We start from the raw sequence: 9,285 nt of genomic DNA, 5'->3' as shown, positions 1-9,285 counted from the left end.
ATAAGAATTGTAGTGTTTAGGAGGAAATCGTTATTATATTGTTAGATTAAATCAAACTAAATCATTTTGATTCAGATTTTGAAAATTTCTCAGGATGATTTATGTGTTTACATTAGAATTTTAAAATATAATGATTTTTTTTTTTAGTAAAATCATTTTTTTAAATCTTTTTAAAAAGGATGTAGAAAAAGAAGAGGTTTTAAAATTGCAAAACAAATAAAAATTAGTATAATTTAATTCATATTAACTTTCAATTTGATTAATAAATTGAATATTGAAAATAGTATCAAATAAAAATTAAGAATTTCTAACATTTTATGTTATATAATTGACCCGTGTAGGCGCACATATTTTTCACTAATTTATTGAATAAAACGGAAATGAAATATCATATTTGGTGAAAATGAGAGGGGAGGATTGAATTGGGTTTTACAAAAATAAAAGTTTTTTACCAACTTAAGAACATCACTAACAAGTTAATGAAAATGAGATGAAAATACAAGTATTTTTTATCCTGGTTCGCTTGAAACTCAAAGCTACTCCAGTCCACCCGCCAAGGTGATTTTGCCTTATAAACAACGACTTAATCTACTATAATCAACATATTACAATAATCACAAATAGTAACCTTCTTTGTCTTCTCAAGGATCCAACTATACCCTAGTCTCCTTAAGGACTCAAAGAATAACCTTCATTGTCTTCTCAAAGATAACCTCCTTAAGGAATCAAACAAACAATTTGAATAATATTTTGTGTGTTACAAGTTGCTTCTATACAATTTTTTTTACACAAATGATAAATAAATGCTTAAACAAACACTATGTGTAAAAGAATGAAAGCTTTTCACAAGGAAGCAGACTTGCCAAAATGTTGTATCACCGGGCGTTTTCTTCAAGTCTCCAAGTCTCACTTATATAACGTAAGAAGAAGACCGTTGGAGGGAAAAATAGGGAAAGCTCATAGAGCGACTGTTCACTGTTGGATGATGAAAGGAGTGATACTGCGTACTATCCTTCTCCCACAAAATGGGGAAAGCTCTGTTTGTTCAATACTGTTCAGGTCATATATGAACCTGTTGTTGAGCTTTATTCCGGTGTCAGGTCATACATGAACCTGTACTGAAGATTTTTTTCTCTGTTTGTTCAATACTATTCAGGTCATATATGAACCTGTTGTTGAGCTTTATTCCGGTGTCAGGTCATACATGAACCTGTACTGAAGATTTTTTTCTCTGTTTGTTCAATACTATTCAGGTCATATATGAACCTGTTGTTGAGCTTTATTCCAGTGTCAGGTCATACATGAACCTGTTCTGAAGATTTTTTCTCTGTTTGTTCAATACTATTCAGGTCATGTATGAACCTGTTGTTGAGCTTTATTCCGGTGTCAGGTCATATATGAACCTGTTCTGAAGATTTTTTCCCTTTGTTTGTTCAATACTATTCAGGTCATATATGAACCTGTTGTTGAACCTTATTCCAGTGTCAGGTCATATATGAACGTTTTCTGAAGAGTCCTTCTCTATGATTGTTTCAGTGTTGTCAAGTCATATATGAACCTGCTGATGAGCTTTCATTCCAGTATTATCAGATCATATATGAACCTGTTGATACACTCTTCTTGAATTTTTCTAAGTTTGTTAGGTCATACCTGAACCTACTGTCAGAACTTCTTGATATTCCCCAGCGTTGTCAGGTCATATATGAACCTGTTTGTAGCATCTTTTCCTTTAGTTAGGTTTAGTAAGTCATATATGAACTTACTACCGAAACCTCTTGTGCTCTGAATGTTGTTTATCAACTTTCACTTCGATTACTCCCCAGTGTGTGTCTGATTCTCCAGCAGGATTTGTTTTCCCCAGCGAAAGTTGTTTTTTACCATTTGTCTGTCTCCCTGTGGGTCATCAGTATTCCCCACAGATTGGCCTGTCCAGTAGCATCTCCTGTCAAGGGTCCACCATATCCCTAGCAGATAAAAATTACAAAAAAAGAATCATACATCCATGCATATCATATCATATCATATCATATCCTATCATATCATATCACATCATGTCATATGGATTCAGGATCAAAATCCGGGTCTTCTTAGTATTTAACCATCTCCCACTATGATCATATGAAGAGTGTCCTGCTTCATATTCTCTAGTTGAAGATACTTAAATAGGGGCAACTGTCATACCCCGATTTTGGTCCTGAATTTTTTCCATTTTTTCATTTTTATTTGGTACTTGGCCTAAAGTTCATTTGCATACATTCATGACCAAAGGCAACCATCTACCTCCAAATCCTTAATCATGTATCCATAATCATTTCATCATTTTCGAATTAATTCTAGGAGTAGCGAACTAAGTTCAATTTGATTTTGATCCAAAAATTGACTTTAGGGATTCAAATTGATTTTGAGGATTAGATTAATTTTGGAAATTATTTCAATACCTTTTGTTGATTTAATTTTAGAAGTTTCAATTAATTAGCCATGGTTGTATCATTTGTTGGTAGGCCATTTAACCACTTTTTTTTTATCATAAAAAATTCTGCATGAGTTTATAAATTTCAGCCCATATCCAATAACCCAACTCTTTTTTTTAAATCCATTTTTGTTTCAAACTATATCCAAAATCCATACCCATTCTCATTATCCATTTGGAACCAATTTAAACCATTTCATAACCCAAAGTTCATTAATCCAAAACAATTATCCAACAAAAACAAATCCCAATTCCAATCCCATAAGAATTCCATAACAGCAATATCATGTCTAAACCAAACGCATCATGGTCTTGGAAAACAAACACATTACACGTTTAAGGAACAAAATTACTCATTGTATACGCAAGCAAAAGGCTAAGAAACTAAAGTCAAAATCATAATTAAGTTGCATCAAAAAATCTGAGGGTGCCAATTCTCCTGTCATAAGTTGCTTAACGATTTGCCTTGGCAACTCTCTCAATTTCATCTTTCTTCTTTATTGCATAACTGTTAGATGAACCTTTTGCCGCATTAATAAGTTCATCAGCCAAACATTCAGCAATTGTCTTAATATTCCTAAAAGCAGCTTCACGTGCACCGATACTGATAAGATAGATAGCTTGATTAACACGGCGAAGGGGTGAGATATCCACTGCCTGCCTTCTCACAACTCCAGCAACACCAATGCATTCATGTAAGCAAGGATGGAAGGAATCCAAACTGACATCAAAACTTCACAATCTCGCTTCATTCTTAGAAACTTCAAGCCTAGAAGAATTCAGGCTGTTCTCACTACAAGGATCAATGATTTTGAAGAATCCATGACTTTTCATGATGGACCCTATTTTGATACTCCTAAAGCAGACCCTAAAAGTGTTGCTTCAATCATTTTGGGTGGTGGTGCGAGAACTCGCCTTTTTTTCCTCTTACTAGCAAAAGAGTTAAACCTGCTGTTCCAAGTGGAGGGTGTTATAGGCTCATTGATGTTCCTATGAGCAATTGCATCAACAGTGGGATTAGAAAAATATTTATCTTGACACAATACAATTCTTTCTCACTCAACCGACATTTATCTCGCGCGTATAATTTTGGAAATGTTTCCACTTATGGGGAGGGTTTTGTGGAGGTATTGGCTGCAACTCAAACATCTGGAGAAGCTGGCAAGAAATGGTTCCAGGGGACTGCTGATGCTGTGAGGCAATTTCTATGGGTTTTTGAGAACGCCAAGACCAGAATGTTGAGCATATATTGATACTTTCCGGGGATCATCTTTACCGAATGAACTATATGGTATGATGTCCGCAACCTGCAACAAACAACAAAGGGCAAGGCAAAACCGTGAAACAACCCCACAGAGAAACAAGAGAATCATTCGAGATGGCAACAACATCAAATTCTACCTTGCAAATTGCAATGTCAAGATCATGCATTCCTTCACCACAGAAGTTTACCGATGTGAGTACTGAGATTTTCGGTGGAAAGTCCAAGGGGGATCATGGAATAAACTTGCGAGTGTGTGTCATGATGCGTCGGTGCAGCCCTTCCAACGGAGCTTTACATCATCATCTGTAAAGTCTGTCAAATTTGCAACGAAGGCAGTGTCTGAGTCTAGTGAAACAAGCCCAATTTAAGGATTGCCAATTAATTTGAAAGGTAAAAGAGATTTTATTACCGGCGTGGCTGATGACAATGGGTACGGATGGGCAATTGCAAAATCTCTTGCTGTTAGCAGGAGCTGAAATTCTTCTCGGCACATGGGTTCCGACTCTGAATATATTTGAGTCCAGCTTACGACGTCGAAACTATGCAGAAGCTCGTTGAGGCGTTTGTAGCACAGGAACATCAATCTCTGTTGGAAGACGAATTGCAGGAGATCAGAAGTCCTAAAATGGTATCAAGTTCTTCTAGCAAGATCAAGGTAGCGAAACTGGTCGATAGCTATCTTGCTGAGATTGCACGTGATCTGAATTTGCCTCTTCTGATATTTGTGAATATCGCCGATCTGGTATCAAGCTTTCCTAGACAGTCTCATGATGGTCTTTACCGTGCCATTGACATGTATTTAAAGGAACATCCTGAAACATTAAAAAACCGGAGGAGTTCAGTTTACTTATCACTCAAGCCATAAGCTAAATTCAAACACAACAAGTGCCATCACCAAACATTAAAGCAATGTCGCCTTTCTCAGTAGGATTCAACCTAACAGAATAACTCAATTCATGCCTGTTAAGTGATGTCCCTGGTCCATAACCGATCACACCAACCATAACCTGCAAAAATTAAACCAAATCACATTGGCCACTATCAAAACCGCACATCAACAAGAAGGGTACTCCTCAAGGAAATATTAAAGTACCTGAATCATTGGGTATAGTTGATGGTATTATCTTCTTGGTTGTGACAATCTTATTTCAGCATTTCAACTTCACAGCAAATTCAAATTGGCTTGTTGAGTACAAATTTGCTTTAGCATGCATCTGTTTCATGACATTGTTTGGATTTGTCGATGATGTCCTTGATGTCCCTTGGAGAGTAAAATTATTACTACCATCAATTGTTGTACTTCCTTTGTTAATGGCATATGCTGGACACACAACTATAGTTATACCGAAACCACTTGTACCACATATTGGCATAGAGATTTTGGATCTTGGATGGATGTATAAACTATACATGGGGCTGTTGGCTGTTTTCTGCACAAATTCGATCAATGTACATGCTGGATTAAACGGCCTTGAAGTTGGACAGACGGTGGTTATCACATATGTTATCTCAGATGCAGCAACAACAACAACAGAACCTTCTGCAACCAAACCCTGTGAATAACAAACCAAACCGTACAACATTTATGCCCAATTCAATAATTACACGCATTAAATCAGATGGTAATGCAGGCAATACTCACCTTGAACCTCAACCTCATCAACAACCTCCCTGTTACAAGAAATTCACTGCAGTAAAAAACACAAATTAATTAGTCAAAGCTGTAGAGTTTCAGAAAAAATCCCAAATTGGCATTAGGACAAAACAGAGGGAGAAAGCATGAGTTCAGATTACCGTTTCGAATTGTAGCATCAAACAGGACAACCCAATTCTGAGCACAAAAAGCATTTTCAGGAAGTTTCCCTATTGAATCTTTGGATACCAAATTGAAACCCTAAAGCTGCAGAGATAAATAGGAGAAGAAAATCAGTGAGGAGCGGGCGATTGGGAGGCGGAGCAAAAAAAAAACCCTAGGATTTGAAACAACGAAAATTGGAGAGGCGGACGGAATATCACAAAAAACCTAATTCCAAAATCAAAGCCAAATCGGTATTTGAATTGGCGAGGGAAGAAGATTCGAACATCACCTGAGTCTTCGTCGCCGGAGGTGAGCTTCTTTCTTTTTGTTTCTCCTTAAAACCATGGATCCTTGCATTTTAGATTGAGAGAGCAGCTGAGAGATGAATGATTGAGGGTGAGAGAAACGTGGGGTTAAGAGGGTGAGAGAAATTCGTTGAGATTGAGAAAGCGAGTGAAGTGAGAGAGGAGGACGATGAGGCATCCGTTGCTGTTGCTCTTGTTTTTGTTTTTATTTTATTTAGTTTAAGCAAAACAAACCTTTAAGCTTTTAAAAAACCATAAAAAAATTAATATGTTTAGTATTCCCCTATTTTTTTATAGTGTATATTAATGTTTGTTAAGGCTGTTTAGAGTTCCCAACCCATTAACCTCTAGAACCCAACAGCCAGGGGGCTGGGTTTTTTTTTGGGTAATCTAACAGATCTTTTTATTATTATTTTAGTTTTTTATTTTTAATATTTTTTGTTCCAATCTTTTCTGGTTTATATACCCAAATGGTTGTTGTAAATAATGACTAATCATAAATGGTCTAGTGGAGAGAGGGTAGTTTCTTGGTCTTTAGTGGGGTGGGTTCAATACCTATATGTAGCATTTTTTTTCTTTTAACATTCATTTTTTCCATGTTTATGTTTTAGTATAATTTCTCCCGTACTCATAGTTTCATTATCATTTAATAACACATATTTGTTTTCTTTTAATTTCATCATCCATTCAAAACCATTTTAAACTATTAAAATCACACTTTTCTCGATTCAATATCGAGCCCATTTTCACACCCTTGTAAGTCGATTGCTTTTAAGCATCGCCATCAACCTCACATAGTTTACTCTTGGGCTTTCTTACAATGAGCCGGTTCTCTTGCACTTACACTCATACTTTGCATTATTTGTTGTTTGGGCCCGATTTAATTATTTCATGATTTTGAATCCCCATTTGACAAAATGTACCCCACTCCCCCGATGTGTAATAATCTTGTACTATTTCATTTCTTTATTTGTTTGACTATTTAGTTAGATACTAACACAAGAATAAAATCAACCATTTCCAAAAAAAATACAAAAATATGACTCGATCCAACGTCGAGTATTTTCTCAATAAACAAATCAAGTCATTTCTCCCTCCTATTCCATTCCAGTTCTTTCAAACTTTCATCAAACACTTGATTCGACGTCAAGCCATTTTTTCTAATAAAAACTCAAAAAATATTAATTCATAGTTAAGACCTTTTCAATAAAGATGGAAGTGGAACGTGGTGTATACCGCGCACTCCTGAGACTAGGATTCGAGATGTATATCTCGCCAATCCTAGCTCTCGCCATCATTCAAATTCATTCACTTTGCTCTCGCAAACATTCATTCAAATTTCTCTTGAACGTCCATCAATACTTGATCTAGGGTTAAGTCATTTTCACAACAAAACTCAAAATAACTAATTCTTATTTAACACTTTTTCAATAAAGGTGGAAATGGAACATGGTGTATACCATGCACTCCTGAGATTAAGATTCGAGACGTATGCCTCGCCTATCTTAGCTCTCTCCATCGTCTAAAATTGTCAATGCGGTTTCTTCAAACCCTTTCTCAATCAAACCTCAAAATACTTAATTCTTATTAAACACTCTTTCAATAAGATGGAAATGGAACATGGTGTATACCGTGCACTCCTGAGATTAAGATTCGAGACGTATGTCTCGCCTATCTTGGCTCTCGCCATCATTTAAAATTGTCAATGCGGTTTCTTCAAACCCTTTCTCAATCAAATTCCAAAACACTTAATTCCTATCTTAACCTCTTTCAATAAAGATGGAAATGGAACATGGTGTATACCGTGCACTCCTGAGGCTAGGATTCGAGATGTATATCTCGCTCATCCAAGTTCTCGCCATCACTCAAAATACATCCAACCAATCAAACCCTTTTCTCGCCGCCGTGCGATTAATCAAAAAACCTTTTTCTTAAACGAAAGGTATCTTGTCTTAAGTGATACAAAACAATGTTTTGGCCACGATTGTTGAGTAGAGATAAATGACGCTTTTCCGAATGTAGATTTATAAATCCGTTCGATGTGTGGTATGCGTCCGCTCCTCGTCTGTTTTGGGTAAAACAATGTTTTCGTCGATTAATACAGTATAGCTTTCGCTAAAATTGACCAACAAACAAACATTTTTCTATCCAGAACTACGTAAGCCTTGATTTCTCTTTTGAGATACGTAGGAGCAGGATTTTTAAATCTTGTCAGGCCCACTAATAAAAAACTTAGGTTTAGTCCCTTCGTCAAAAATCCAAAAACATTCTCTTCTCATCCTTTCTTTCTTTCCCACCTAATAAATCGAAAAGCCTAATATTTCAGCTAACACTAACGCACACAACTAACCTGATGGTTCCCGTTGAGTACAACGGACGTGAGGGGTGCTAATACCTTCCCCTTGCGTAATCGACTCCCGAACCCTGATTTGGTTGCGACGACCAATAATCATTGTCATTTTGTCTTGGGTTTTATCGATATTTCCCCTTTCCTTTTTAGGAATAAATAAAGTTCGGTGGCGACTCTGTTCAATCCATCATTGCGAGCGTGCGATCGCGCTTCGCTTTGAAGTCGTATCCCCATTTTTTTCGAGGTGCGACAGTACCAGAGTAATTTTTAATCAGAATCTGGTTTATCTTTAGAAGTTAATTGATGTTTTCCAGAGCTTTGAAAAGAACTTTTAGAACCTGGTTGAGAATTCTTCTTAAAAACTTGATTGCCAAGTCTGATTACTATGGAGGAAACTCTTCCTTGTAGCTAGATGCCAAAATTATAGCTAGATGCCAAAATTTTCTAATTCTTCAGAACTTGATGCCAAGTACCCAATGTTTTAAGTTCAGAACATGGTTATTAATTTATTGAAGATTCATATGCTTGAATCTGATTCTCAATCATCACCATGAAGGTTTTAAGGACTCAGATAGAAGACCATTTCATTAGAAACTGGTAGCTTGTATTCTGATCTTTGAAACTTCATAAAGGCTTCTGATGTTTGAACTAAGCCATTATGGATTATGAACTTAACCTTGCAAAATAGTTAACAGACTATTCTTTGAAGTAGTTAATAGCAGAAAACATTAAACAATGTTTAGGTCTTTAGTTAGGAATTTAGCTACATTAAAAATAATTACGAAATCTTCCCCTTAGATATGTTTCTCCTCCTTTGTCATCAATCAAAAAGACATAGACAATTAAAAATAAGAGAAATAATGGAAAGAAACAAAATATGATTTTTCATTCATCATGCCAAAAGGCAGAAAAGATACAATTAGAACCATAAAAAAACTTAAAAGATATTTTAAACAAAAGCAGTGTTAAGGGTTCTGAGGAGGAGGCGGAGGAAGTCTGGATAGTATCAAATGAAACATCATATCCTGTTTATCCAGACGCTCTTTGACTAACGCATTATCAGCTTTGATTTCTTTAATGAATTAATAACCAGACGAA

General features: G+C 36.0%; 1 long non-coding RNA gene across 2 annotated transcripts; it reads right to left on the bottom strand.

Moving 5' to 3' along the window:
• Window positions 1–2,636: 2,636 nt before the first annotated feature.
• On the bottom strand, window positions 2,637–6,070 carry LOC127097547 (uncharacterized). Of its 2 annotated transcripts, XR_007793090.1 has the most exons (8): window positions 5,822–6,070; window positions 5,529–5,634; window positions 5,377–5,422; window positions 4,828–5,287; window positions 4,630–4,741; window positions 4,144–4,546; window positions 3,872–4,046; window positions 2,638–3,777 (listed from the first exon to the last, which is right to left on the bottom strand). It is a non-coding gene; the product is annotated as an uncharacterized LOC127097547 (long non-coding RNA). The 2 variants fall into 2 exon arrangements; XR_007793089.1 differs by having other exon boundaries at window positions 2,637–3,777; window positions 4,144–4,741.
• Between the last annotated feature and the right edge of the window lie 3,215 nt (window positions 6,071–9,285).

Source organism: Lathyrus oleraceus, chromosome 6, assembly GCF_024323335.1.
Source record: "Lathyrus oleraceus cultivar Zhongwan6 chromosome 6, CAAS_Psat_ZW6_1.0, whole genome shotgun sequence".
NCBI lineage: Eukaryota > Viridiplantae > Streptophyta > Magnoliopsida > Fabales > Fabaceae > Lathyrus > Lathyrus oleraceus.
Note: the sequence above shows the minus strand (reverse complement) of the source record. Positions and strands in the feature narration are given on the sequence as shown.